The following is a 14,581-nucleotide window of genomic DNA, read 5'->3' on the forward strand; positions in this document are numbered from 1 at the left end:
TAGCTTCTAGCTTCTGTCTACTGTAGTGAAAGTGTTACGCCTCATCTTATTGGGCTTTACAATGCTTCAGAGATCTGGAATACCTGACATAGAATTTCCAGTGGCATGACTACTTCTAGGTTCATGTATTTTAGGAGGTTACTTCACTCTAAAAAAAAGATGACCTTAGTATGAGGGAGTTTCTTCTGAAAACTAAATCTATCTGCGATAACCTTGCTAACTGTGGTGAAATTATATATGAGTATGCGCATGTAACAGCCATTCTAAACGATTTACCTCCTGAATTTGAATCTGTAATTACTGTGTTCAATGCGGGGTCAATCCCTTCTAGTGTTACTACTGTAATCACTGTCGTAACCAGTTTTCGCCCGGGCACGAAATTTTTACTTGGCGGGAAAAGTGATGTGAATAAATAGTTTTAAAAAATGTTTTGGGAGTCACCATCGGCCTTTTGGATCAGGTAGGTCGAATAGCTAAAAATTATCTTTTAAAAGAGTTTTTAAGAAAAAATTAGTTAAAAGATAATTTGGTCTGTGTTTTAACCAAAAATTCGTTCTTTTTAATAATAAAAGGGATTCGTGGTCGATTACGTTTGGGAAATGATTAGCACCCCCACAACGCCCAAAATTGGTCCCCATTAATTATAAATTGTCTCTATTATTGGAAATTTAAAAATTCAAAAATATATTTAATTTGTAATCCTGTTATTTCAAATTTATAATTTTAAGAAAATATATTAATTATATATATATATATAAGATATTTATTTATTTAGAAATATCAGAAAAGGGCTTCTAGGTGCATTAAGATAGCTCATTTCTTAATATTAAAAAATAAATAAATATTAATAAAACATTTCTATTAATATATATATAATTGATAAAAGTAAAATATTTATCTAAAAATATCAGAAAATGAACATCCAGTTGCTTTAAGACTGCTTTTTCTTAATATTTAAATAAATATTAAAAATAATAATTTTCTCTAATAAAACAATATGTTTTTCTAGCTTTTATAAGTAAAATATTTATTTATTTTTTAAATATCAGAATAGGACATCTAGTTTCTTTAAGACTGCCATTTTTTTGATATTTAAAAATAAATATTATTATAAAATTATAATATTGTATTTCATGTAAATATTAGTGAATAAAGCATAAATAAATAAATAAAATACTATATTTAAAGTATAGGATCAAAATAAAATTAATACTATATGGTATTTTATTATTAATATAATAAAAAAATAATGATCAAAATAAAAGAAATTGAAAGCAATAATATTAAATTGCAAAATATTAAAACTTATGGTTAAATTAAAAATATAAGTGACTAAAATATAAAACTCAAAATCCTAATTCGAAATACATAAAATATGGGTATTAAAAGTATAATTTAAACATAATAATAATATGTGACTAGAATATAGAAAATTAAAACTATAGGTGTAAATAATAAAATAAAAAATTATGGTAAAAATAATTAATGATTAAATTATAAGCTATAAAACTTAAATGCTCTAACTCGAAATATTATAAAATTTGAGCGCTAACAGTGTGATTTAACCTATATTAGTTATTCGGGATTAAAATATTAAATATAAAAATATGAGGGACTAAATATGATATTTATCCTAAATATATAAATATTTACTGATTAATGACTAAAACATAATATATTAAAATTTGAATACCAAATTAAAATAAATAAAAATAACTGGTGGTGACTATTTTGTAAAGATTACAAATATGGAACACAGCAGAAGGGGTTTACCCCTTAGGAAATTACATAAACACCCTCTCCCAAAATGATGTCGGATGGGAGAGGGTATTTAAACCCTTAAATGGCCGACTGTCATGAACCACCATCAATATCCACCGCCGACCACCATCTGTGGTGGCCGAAAATTTCAAACCTACCCCAAATCGACCCTCTTTAAAACCTAAAGTCAAATCTAGCCTTATTCCCTTCTAAAACCCCCTATTTTACCTTAGATCTAAAATAAACCGAAGTGGTTACCTTCGGTTATTTGGATCTCTGGCGATGTTGGAAAGCTCTGATGGTCAAGGTAAGGCTCTCGTTTTTTTTCTTTTGGTTTTACACTGTTTGGGATTGTTGCTATTTCTTTTCCCTTTTTTTCTGTTTTACTATCCTCGTCGTTTTGTTGTGTTCTCCATGGTTGTTGGTTGCTCTCCTGCTGTTTTCTGTCTGCTCTCGGTTGCTGTCCTTTTCTTTGTTTCTGCGTCAGTTGTTCTTCATCTCCTCTCCTTCTCTCTGTCTCTTTTTTTACAGGATTCGGTGGCTTTTATAGCCACCATGATGTTCTGTTTGGACTGGTCCCGAGAGGAAAACCTCGGTGAGTCACCAAAGCTAGGCTGGTGACTCATCGTAGAATGGTTGTGGGCTACCATCTGGCGTTCTGGAGTCTTCCTTGAGGCGACAGCGTGGCAGCAAGGCGTCGGCAGCATCTGGAGCGTCAACGTGGAGGCGGCGACTGGGGTCTTCTGGAATCATCGGCGGCTGGGACGTGGCCCTAGAAGCTAGGGTTTAGAAGCCCTAGGGTTTTCAATCTGGAATCCTTTGGGCCGTTGGATCTTGTCAGATCTAACGGCTATGATCAATGGCGACTGCTGGAATGAGGCACAAACCCTAATCTAGTTTAGGGTTCCATTATTAGGCTTGTTGGGCTTCAGGATTATTGGGCCTCTGATGTAATTTGTAATATATATATATATATTTATTTAATAATAAATAATAATAATAATATATATTATATTAATAATTATTATTATTATATTTATGAAAAAATTAATGTCTACAGCTGCCCCTCTTTGCTCATTTTTATGTTAACAAGAATAGAGCAAAGACGAAAAAGACAATAATATTTTCATTTGGCCTCTATTGAGTAGGACGGAAATGTTTGAAAATATCATGCACTGAAGGGCTTACAAATGACCCGAAGGTTTTGAAAACATCAAGCATTGAAGGGCTTATAGATGACCCGAAGGTTTTTGAAAATATCATGCACTGAAGGACTTACAGATGACCCGAAGGTTTTTGAAAACATCATGCACTGAAGGTCTTACAGATGACCCGAAGGTTTTGATAACATCATGCACTGAAGGGCTTATAGATGACCTGAAGGTTTTGAAAACATCAAGCACTGAAGGGCTTACAGATGACCCGAAGGTTTTGAAAACATCATGCACTGAAGGACTTACAGATGACCCGAAGGTTTTGAAAACATCATGCACTGAAGGGCTTACAGATGACCCGAAGGTTTTGATAACATCATGCACTGAAGGGCTTACAGATGACCCGAAGGTTTTGAAAACATCATGCACTGAAGGGCTTACAGATGACCCGAAGGTTTTGAAAACATCATGCACTGAAGGGCTTACAGATGACCCGAAGGTTTTGAAAACATCATGCACTGAAGGGCTTACAGATGACCCGAAGGTTTTGAAAACATCATGCACTGAAGGGCTTACAGATGACCCGAAGGTTTTGAAAATATCATGCACTGAAGGGCTTACAGATGACCCGAAGGTTTTGAAAACATCATGCACTGAAGGGCTTACAGATGACCCGAAGGTTTTGAAAACATCATGCACTGAAGGGCTTACAGATGACCCGAAGGTTTTGATAACATCATGCACTGAAGGGCTTATAGATGACCCGAAGGTTTTGAAAACATCATACACTGAAGGGCTTACAAATGACCCGAAGGTTTTGAAAACATCATGCACTGAAGGGCATACAGATGACCCGAAGGTTTTGAAAACATCATGCACTGAAGGGCTTACAGATGACCCCGAAGGTTTTGAAAACATCATGCACTGAAAGGCTTACAGATGACCCGAAGGTTTTGAAAACATCATGCACTGAAGGGCTTACAGATGACCCAAAGGTTTTGAAAACATCATGCACTGAAGGGCTTACAGATAACCTGAAGGTTTTGAAAACATCATACACTGAAGGGCTTACAGATGACCCGAAGGTTTTGATAACATCATGCACTGAAGGGCTTACAGATGACCCGAAGGTTTTGAAAACATCATGCACTGAAGGGCTTACAGATGACCCGAAGGTTTTGAAAACATCATGCACTGAAGGGCTTACAGATGACCCGAAGGTTTTGAAAACATCATGCACTGAAGGGCTTACAGATGACCCGAAGGTTTTGAAAACATCATGCACTGAAGGGCTTACAGATGACCCGAAGGTTTTGAAAACATCATGAACTGAAGGGCTTACATATGACCCGAAGGTTTTGAAAACATCATGCACTGAAGGGTTTACAGATGTTGGAAATAGTTTACTAAGTAAAAAAACTATGGAAATCATTTTCTTACTTTTCAACAATTTCATTTTTAGAAAAGATTAAATGAGAAACTTTGGAAAGCATTTTTCTCATTGAAATAATTTTTGATTGGGTAACATGCCCCAATATAAAAATAATGCTCATTTTTGTGAATTGTGTCCATCTATTCTTCAGATGTTTGTGTGAATCCTGCATTTGAGGTTTTGAATTCTACCTTCTTCTTGTAAGGTATTTTTTCATCTATGAATCTTCTTGTTCGTACGAAGATCTGTAAAATTTCATGTTTGAATGCACTGAGATGTATCGATGTAATGCATTGTCTATTGTGTAAATGATGTTCTTATGAATGCATAAATGTTGATGCAATCTTCATTTGACTTCAAAGTGGTGAACTTGGTCTTCCTTCACTTGATCATTTATTTCCAGGGTTACCTTTGGATACCATTGTAGCAACCTATGCAATAAAGCTGAAGAACCATCTGATTAATGTTGTATATTTGTGTCTTCTTCCTTTGCATTAAAGTCTCAGAAGAAATGTTTCATTTATGGAACTCTTGTCGTAATCAGAACTATGATCTTGATGCCCCATTTTGTCGTGGACAAAACCGACTTTCTTAATCTGGACTTGTGTAGAAATCCAATAAAGCTTTCATCTTTTAAAAGAGAATCTATCATCTTTAAAGAGATAGGCTATCATCTTTGAAGAAATAGTCTATCATCTTTGAAAATTGTAGATATGTCATACTCAGCAGGGATTAATTAGGAGAGCAATGTCTGTTCTGATTTGACTCTTACAACACATTATAAGGAGGATGTATCATGATTCCTTTCATGTCTCTACATCTAATTGGATCTCAAACAAGACAACTTGTCATTCAACTTTAGTTGGCTCCACTAGTTTCTTGTTGTAAAACATTTGACAACACATTCATCATTTTCTTGTGATTTCTGCACAGATGTTTCGTAAACATTTAACAATACATTCATCATTTCATGTGGCTTCTTCTCAGATGTTTCAATCAAATAAAGCTCTTTGCATAGTGTTCAAAGCTTTTGTATGATGTCACAAGACCACTTGAGAACAAAACTTAGTGGGGATACAAGTAAGATGTTGGTATGACCAAAAAGCTGGTCAAATTCACGATATATGCTAGTGCTGATTTGAATAAGAGATACCAACTGATCTTGATATCATCTCAAGTGAAGTGGTTACCTTCGGTTATTTGGATCTCCGGTGATGTTGGAAAGCTTTGATGGTTGAGGTAAGGCTCTCAGTTTTTTTTTTTTGGTTTGACACTGTTTGGGATCGTTGCTATTTCTTTTCCCTTTTTTCTGTTTTACTATCCTCGTCGTTTTGCTGTGTTCTCCATGGCTGTTGGTTGCTCTCCTGTTGTTTTCTGTCTGCTCTCGGTTGATGTCCTTTTCTTTGTTGCTGCGTCAGTTGTTCTTCGTCTCCTCTCTTGCTCTCTGTCTCTTCTTTTACAGGATTCGGTGGCTTTTATAGCCACCATGATGTTCTGTTTGGACCGGTCCCGAGAGGAAAACCTCGGTGAGTCACCAAAGCTAGGCTGGTGACTCATCGTAGGGATGGTTGTGGGCTGCCATCTGGCGTTCTTGAGTCTTCCTTGAGGCGGCGGCGTGGCAACAAGGCGTCGGCAGCATCTGGAGCGTCAACGTGGAGGCAGCGACTGGGGTCTTTTGGAATCATCGGCGAATGGGACGTGGCCCTAGAAGCTAGGGTTTAGAAACCATAGGGTTTTCAATTTGGAATCCTTTGGGCCGTTGGATCTTGCCAGATCCAACGGGTGTGATCAATGGTGGCTGCTGGAATGAGGCATAAACCTTAATCTGGTTTAGGGTTCCATTATTGGGCTTCGGGATTATTGGGCCTCTGATGTAATTTATAATATATATATTTATTTAATAATAAATAATAATAATATATATTATATTAATAATTATTATTATATTTATGAAAAAATTAATGTCTACAAGCACTATTCTACTTGATGTTGAGGCTAGGCAAACAAGTTTTAGTAATCAGATCATTGCTACTGTTAATCTAGCTTCTAGATATCAATCTAGTTTTAGTTATGTTACTTCATTAGGAGCTCAAAATAGTGGTCAAGTTGAGTCTTTTTACTTTAAAAGAGACAATGGTAGAGATTGAGACAGAGGTATATCTTCTAGGCCTCAATGTCAGTTGTATGATAAAATGGGTCATTTGACTGAGAGGTGTTATTTTTGGTTTGATCAAAATTTTAAGAATAGGTCTGCAAGGAACACCTCTAATCATGTGTCTTCAAAGCCTACTATTGTGTTACTCATCGTTTCCACTTCTTTTATAAGTGTTCCTCATATAGTTTCTCAATTTCTTTAGTATGGTGCCACTTCACCTATGCCTGCTCAAATGATTCATCAGTCTGACCTGGTTCAGATAGTGTCATAGTATGTTATTGCAGCTCTTGTTCCAGATTCGGTTAGTGCTCAAGCTCGCATTGCTACACCCGAGGTTTTTGATAACAATGATTGATATCCTCACTCTGGAACCATACACCGTCTTATCCAGGGTTTCAAAAAAAGATCCGACCGCGATTTCGTCCGCGATCGCGATTTCGTCCGCGACCGCGATTTCGTCCGCGATATAGTGGTTTCGTCGCCATCTGAGTTACCCGCGACGGCCGCAATCACGGTAAATCCGAAATAACCGAAAATGTGACCGCTACCACGATTTGAAACCCTGGTCTTACCAATGAACTTTCAAATCTCCAGCTTGAAACTGCTTCTCCTGCCTTTGGGAATGTTCAGATTGGAAATTGTAATATTCTTCCCATTAGATATTCAAGCCAGTATAGTTTGTTTTCTTCTAGTAATAAATTTAAGTTAAATAATTTGTTGTATGTGTCTCGTAGGGGTGTGCATTTTCGGATATCAAATACTATCCGATCCGAAATTTTGAATGAAAATTCAGATCACTAAAATTGTGATAAAAAAAATCGGATATATGATTTTTCAGATATTCAAATTTTCGGATCAGATATCCGAATATCCGTATCTGATTTCGAACATAGAGCTTACATTAAAAAATAAATTTAAATTTTATATATTTTGTTTTCCTCTATCCTTGTAATCTAATGTTTTCTGAAACTCAAATGGATACTAAATTCAAGCCAACATAGCCATTATTTATTAAATTAATAAATTAGCCACCATATTAGGGTGAAATGGTTGACACCAACATTTGAAATTGGAAAGAAAGCAGTCCACTATTTGCTAATTTTCCAGTATCAAAAGGGGTTTGGTATTATTAGGGGTAAGAAACTCAAACAGTATAGAAAATGTTGAACAACAACAATTTGCACACTTGGAGTGATGACCATTCTTCATTCAATTTGTAAACTTGTAGTGACGACGTATTTTTTTTAAAAAAAAGCTAATTGAGTGATTTCAAAATTCCACACGATATTGGTTTTTATTTTTAATGTAAATTTACGTGAAACTAAAATGGAGGTTGTTTAGGGTTTAGATTTATCATATATTGAGAGGCGTGAACAACCCAACAAAAACAAACTAGCAATAGAAATTTGATGGTGATATTAGAGAAGATGAGTGTCGATTGTCTACTCGTGAGCTGGAATGTGAAGGACGCCATTCGAGAATTTCAAAAAATTAAAGCCAAACCATTCGAGAATTTCAAAAAATTAAAGCCAAACAATTAGATTTGGGAGTTTTAGGAATGAATTCCAAATGAAAGCCAAGCAATCATGGGACTGTGGAGCATTTTAGGCCAAGGGTATGTTAGCTTTATCGATAAACCTAAATATCCAAGAGGGGTGAATTGGCCTTTAAAAACTTTGTGGTGGAATTTGCACAAGGAATTTAGTTGTTTGACTTTTTAAACCAAAGTCTACATCTACTACATTAGCATCCACACTAAGAATTTCTCAAATCCACTAGATTGGCCTTACAAACACTTCAAGGTTTATACCCAAAACCTTGAATACACACTCTCCTAAAGAGTAATTATAAATTTAGTAAACAAAAGAAAAACCTCACAAAGGAAAATGTGTTTGTAAAAATTAAGCACTCCCCAAAAATCACAATTGAGCAAATTTAACAATGTAGCTCACAAGTGTGTTACAAAGAATTTGATAATTTTTACTATAAAACTCTATTGATGTTGTTTTGATATTGCAATCGGCTTTCTTGTTGTTCTCCTTTGAATCTTGGTCTCTTTTATATCTTCTAACATCAATCTAATAGTTTGGAAACGTTGGTGATTAACTAGAATCGTTGAAACCATTAATTTTGAGCATTTAATGCTCATTTGCACTTTTGGTATACAAGGATGTTGGTATCAAGACTGAGCATCCTAATGGTCAAATTTATAGTCGTTGAAACTTTGGTATCGATACTGTTTGAATGAGTATCAATACTCAACCACCATTTTCGATACTAGGATCATGGTCTCGAGATTGAAAATCCTTCTGGAATTTTGGTATCGAGACTAGCACACTGGTCTCGATACTAGGAGGAGTTTTGGCTAAAATACAAGTGTTTTGAGCTTTAAAACAAAGCTTATAATTTGTGAAATTACTCAAGAACACTTATACTTATTTTTCACACTTAAAAACATTTTAAAATTGTTTATGATAAATTATTTATAAAATTGTGAAATGCAAATTCTAACAACTTAAATCATTTAAAAATTCATGTTATATCAAAATCAAAAGTTGGTTCAATAGGGTGGGCTGACTGAATGGGTAAATTATTCTAACAACCCAACTTTTTTTGAATTTTCGAATAATCCGAAATCATAATTTGTTCAATCCGTATCCGATCCAATTATCCAGTTTTTTCTCAGATATCTGATCCGAGATATCTGAAAATCAAAACCTGGATTAAATATATGAATTTTCAAATCGGATCAACGGATCGGTTTGATCAGATTGAATTATTTTACACACCCGTAGTGTTTGGAATCACTAAAAATTTGCTATATGTGTCAAAGTTTACACATGACAATCATCTCTCCCTTGAATTTTTCCCCAAGTTTTTTTCAAGGAAATGATCTCTGGACTGAGGAAGTGATTCTTTCTGGTGTTGAATTTGCTGGTCTATATAAGCTGTCACTTGTTTTTGATAAGGTTTCAAAGAAGAAAGCTGCTTCTAATAATGTTAATAGGAAGTGGTGGTGTTTTTCTACTGTCAATAGTGAATCTTTTGAATTGTGGCATAAAAGGCCTGGTCATCCTTCTTATGAAGTGGTGACCAAAGCTTTAAAAATTGTAATATTGTTTTTGCATCCAATAAAACTGATCATTTTTGTCAAGTATGTCAATTTGGAAAAATACATAAGTTGCCCTTTTTCCCTTCTCATACTTCTCATACTTCTCATAATACTCCTCTTGAATTGATTACTGCTGATGAGTGGGGACCTATCCCAATTTATTCAAAAGGTTTTAAGTATTACATTGCCTTTACTGATGCATGTACTCGATATAGTTGAATTTATTTTTTGAAATAGGAGTTTGTAGTTAGAGGAGTGGTTATGCAGTTTCATAAGTAGACAGAGAGGCAGCTAGGAACTCAATTGAAAATTTTGCAATCTAATGGTAGATGTGAGTTTTCCTCACTTCAATCTTATTTTAAAGAGCATGTATAATTCATAGACTTTCTTGCCCACACACCTCAGCTCAAAAATGTATAGTTGAAAGGAAACATAGGCAGATTGTAGAAGTGGGTTTGTGTATGCTTGCTCATGCTGGCATGACATCAAGTTTCTGGTCTGGTTCTTTTGCCACTGTTGTCTATCTTAGTTGCAGGTCACCTACAGTAGCTTTGTCTGATATGTCACCTTATCAAAAAATGTTTAATCAAAAACCTGATTACACCTTAAAATCGTTTGGTTGTCTCTGTTATCCTTTACATAGACCCTGTAATAAACATAAATTGCAGTTTAGGTCAACTCCATGCATTTTTCTAAGGTATTCCTCTATGTACAAGGGCTACAAATGTTTGAATCACACAGGTAGAATTTATATTACTAGGCATATAAGATTTGATGAGACACTTTTTCCCTTCTTCAATAAATAACAGTTTGGTTTGAATAATTCAAAGCCAAACAGGCCTAAGGTGTCTCTACCTATTCTTGTTTTGTATAATTATTGGTCTTGTTCTCTTGGATCATCACCTGTGCTATCTCAATCAAGTTCTGAGCCAGTAGTGGTTGGGCAAACAATTCGTTTCTCTTTTTCATTTCCATTCACACTTCTATACCATTTCCATTTTATTCTCCATCATCAAATTTGTCACAACCATTTCATTCAACAGCTGATCAATCTGCTACTGTGATTCCATCATCATCACCACTCACTACTTCATTTCTTCCATCACCTATTCCACCACCATCTTCACATATACCATCACAAACTATTTCATTACCATCTTCATCTATACCTCCACAATCTTCTACACTTCCATCACCATCACCATCTATTCCACCACCATCTTCATCTCGTTCTGCTGTTGTTCAAAATGATCATCATATGATCACCAGAGGAAAAACATGGATTTTTAAGCCTAAAGTTCTTATTTCTCAGGTCGAAAATAAAGAGCCTAAAGATGTTTTCGAGGCTCTGCATCATCCAGAGTGGTCTCATGCTGTTTAAGAAGAGTACACCGCTCTTTTAAGGAATTGTTTGTACGTTTAACTTTAACGAACAAACGAACAAACACGAACAACTAAACGAACGAAATTTCTTGTTCATGATCGCTTATTCAGAAATTTAGCTTATTCGTGTTCGTTCGTTAAAATAATAAACAAACACAAATAAATAAATGTAAATGAACACAAACGAACAAATGAACATAAACGAATAAACATAAAGTTAATTGGGTTTATATTTGAGAATAGTTTTTTTTTTCTTTCCAAATTAATTGGGTTTATATTTGGGTTTAAAATTAATTGGGTTTTAAAATATTAATGAGTTTAAGGTTAAAATTTATTAAGTCTTAATATTTCAAACAGTTCTAGAGATTGGACTGAATATAAACGAACGAACATAAACGAACGAATTATCAAACATTCACGAACGTAAATGAATGAATTAGGCCTTTCATTCATTCATTTAATTAAACGAACATAAAATTTATTCATGTTCATTCATTTAATAAATAAATGAACATAAATGAACTTTCCGTCGAACAGTTCACGAACGGTTTGCTGAACATCTTGTTTGTTTACTGGCCTATTGAGGTTCAACAGTTAAAAGTAATCATATAATTTAATTAATTTAATTTGAGGATTTAATTGGTTTAATATCTCAATTCGAGAGTTTAATTGAATAAAAAAATTATTCTTTTACTAAAATTTAAAAACTTCAACCATCCTTCAACTAATAATATCTGATTTAAACTCAACTGGACCTAAAGTCATAATGCTTTACTCAACTTAAACTCCGGTTAATCTTTTTAGTGTGCATTAATTAAGGATCTGTTAAATTAACCGAATATCTTCTCACAATAAACTAAGCGAATCTTAACTTCTCTGACGTAATTTCTTCCGCAACCAATGGATTTTACTTTGAAAATACAAAGATTATAAATTAAATAATTGTAATATACATTTTTATCGTGACGGATAAAGAAAGAAGTGGGAAAAAAAAAGGACCCAATAAAAGGATAAATGGTCCGAAAAGCAATGATAAAGCAAAACAAATGAGATTAAATGGCTTTTTACCATTCATGATACGGCAAATATGATAGATAAATAGTATAGGGTTCTTTTTTTATATATGAATTATAATATTATTTTATTTATATTAAATTTGCAAATCACATGGAATTTATTCTTTGGACCATACAAAATCCAACCGTCCATATAATACCTAACAGAACATTCCCCTCTTTCTTTGTCGTTTATTTAAAAAATAGAGAAATCAATTTAGAAGAAGCTGGCTCGGCTCATACGCTGAAAGCGAAACGGGACAAAATAATTTATTGGGCGATGTCTGTTTTATTTTATCTTATATCTACTTTTATTATTAATAGAGGTAGGGCTAGACATGCATAATGTGTGCGACGGAACATGGTTCTGAAATAATAAGGGTCTAAAAAAATTTACAATGAGGTTATTGATATTATTATAGATGATTAAATTATAAAAAAAGAGCCCAAAAAGCTTTGTTCTAAGGAAGATATGAGAAATTCCAATAATTAGTACTATGTTATAGCTGTAAAGTTTATCTCATTTTTTTTTATCTAACTCACTTTACGAAAAAGCCGGACTGATTATTAATACCAATAACTCAGCTGTTTTGTTTTAGTACGCAAGACTTAATGAATGGCGTGGAAAATGCTTCACTTTTTCTCGCGATCTATGTTCGAATCGCCTGCTTTAGCTGTTCGAGACTCGTACATACACAAAGGAGAACATCAATCAAGGTAGCTTAAAATCCAAGGCTAAAAACCTCTTCTTTTTCATGAAAGTTCTTAATTATTGCTCATAACTAGAGTGTTTTTCTATTTTATAATGAATTAAATAAAGAATGCATGGATCGAAGAGCATTGAATTTATGACTGAAATCATGAATCTTAGTCCGGCGAGTGCGGTGTAGAGTTGGAATTCGATCTTAAATATAATATTCATACAAGGTTTCTGTTTGCAATAATAAGTAGGATGTGGCTTTTGATCCAATAAGAGAAGCTCATTTACTTGCAAACTTGTTCATTAAAATTGCGAGTGGATAGGGTTGAGCTCAACTTCAATGTAAGTTATGGGGCCCAAATCATATAGTTTAAGGGTCCTAATGGATTGGTTCCTTTAGACTACATATTAGGCCTATTTGTTCTTTCCAATGAAAGAAAGACCATTATCAATGGGATGATAAATGAGCGGGATGGGTGTGGATACTTTTTTCCCATTCTTATATTCATAGAATATTTTTATATTCACCACAAACTTATCACTCACGACAAGTGATATTTTCAAATTCATATCCGTTCATATGAGTATATTCTCAAATTCATCACCACATTCACTGCCTAACTAGATACCAACCACTCATCATGTATCTATTTGTACCTGCCCATACTCACCAATTTGATATAGGATAAACGAAGGTTTTCAATTCTAAAAATGTTTATTCCCTAACATTTGGTTAGATTGCAAGTCATGTCCTATAAAATCTCAAGATTTACATAATAATCTCTAAAATTATACTTAAATTCATAATGGTCTAAAATTTATATAGTGGGTAGTTAGTGGGCAAGTGGATGCAAGATGGGTAAGGTCTCGAACTCATCATCTACCCACTACCATGACGAATATGGCTTTTTACATTCACACCTACCAACTACCTACTAAATTTACATCCATCCACATCCCAATTAGAGTAACAGTACCGATACTATAGGCTTAAATTGGATGAAATCAGTTGAACAATATCGATACTGATGCAATTAGTATCGATACTGAGTTGGGTATCGATACTATGAGAATGCAAATCCCTAATTATCGTACACATTCTCTTACTAGGTCTTAGAGAATCTATGTTTATTTGAGAATATAAAAAGATAAAAAAATTGTATTCCATATCTAACCACCAATTGATAGATATAATCTTACACACATATATATGTAAGGGTAGGATCCTCTTAGACAATGCAAAACTCTTTTAGTTTTACATAGATTTAAGACCGTCGGATGAGTGAAAACAAATGGTTGAGATTAAAAATAGGAAACATGAAGATATTTATTGGGGAAAAAATAATGAGTCAATCTTAGCCATCTATTTTCACTTATCTAACCATTCTAAATCTGTATAAACTAAAAAGTTTTACATTGTGTAAGTAGATCCTAACCCATATATATATATGGAATAATTTTATTTTGAATTAATTGCTCCACACATCCATAAATTATGAATTTTATTTTACATAACTCCACAGACTTATGAATATTTTAATTTAATCCCTAAATCATAAATTCCATTTTAAATAAGTCCCCAAACTTTTTTAATGGTCCAAATTTGTCCCAAACTTATGATCCTCATTAGTTCCCAAACTTTTGGATGTTTTAGTGTCATCTCCAAACATTTGAATGATTTTGGGGATGTTATTGGAACAGTCAAAAGTTTGGGTAACATATATAGCGAGCTTATAGTTTGGGGATGAATTTAGAATATTCAAAAGTTTGTGGTGAATTTAGAATGAGAATCATAATTTGATGATGAAATTGAAATGTTTAAAGCTAAC

Source organism: Hibiscus syriacus, unplaced genomic scaffold (genome assembly GCF_006381635.1).
Source record: "Hibiscus syriacus cultivar Baekdansim isolate YM2019G1 unplaced genomic scaffold, ASM638163v2 tig00110392_pilon, whole genome shotgun sequence".
In the NCBI taxonomy this organism is placed as follows: domain Eukaryota; kingdom Viridiplantae; phylum Streptophyta; class Magnoliopsida; order Malvales; family Malvaceae; genus Hibiscus; species Hibiscus syriacus.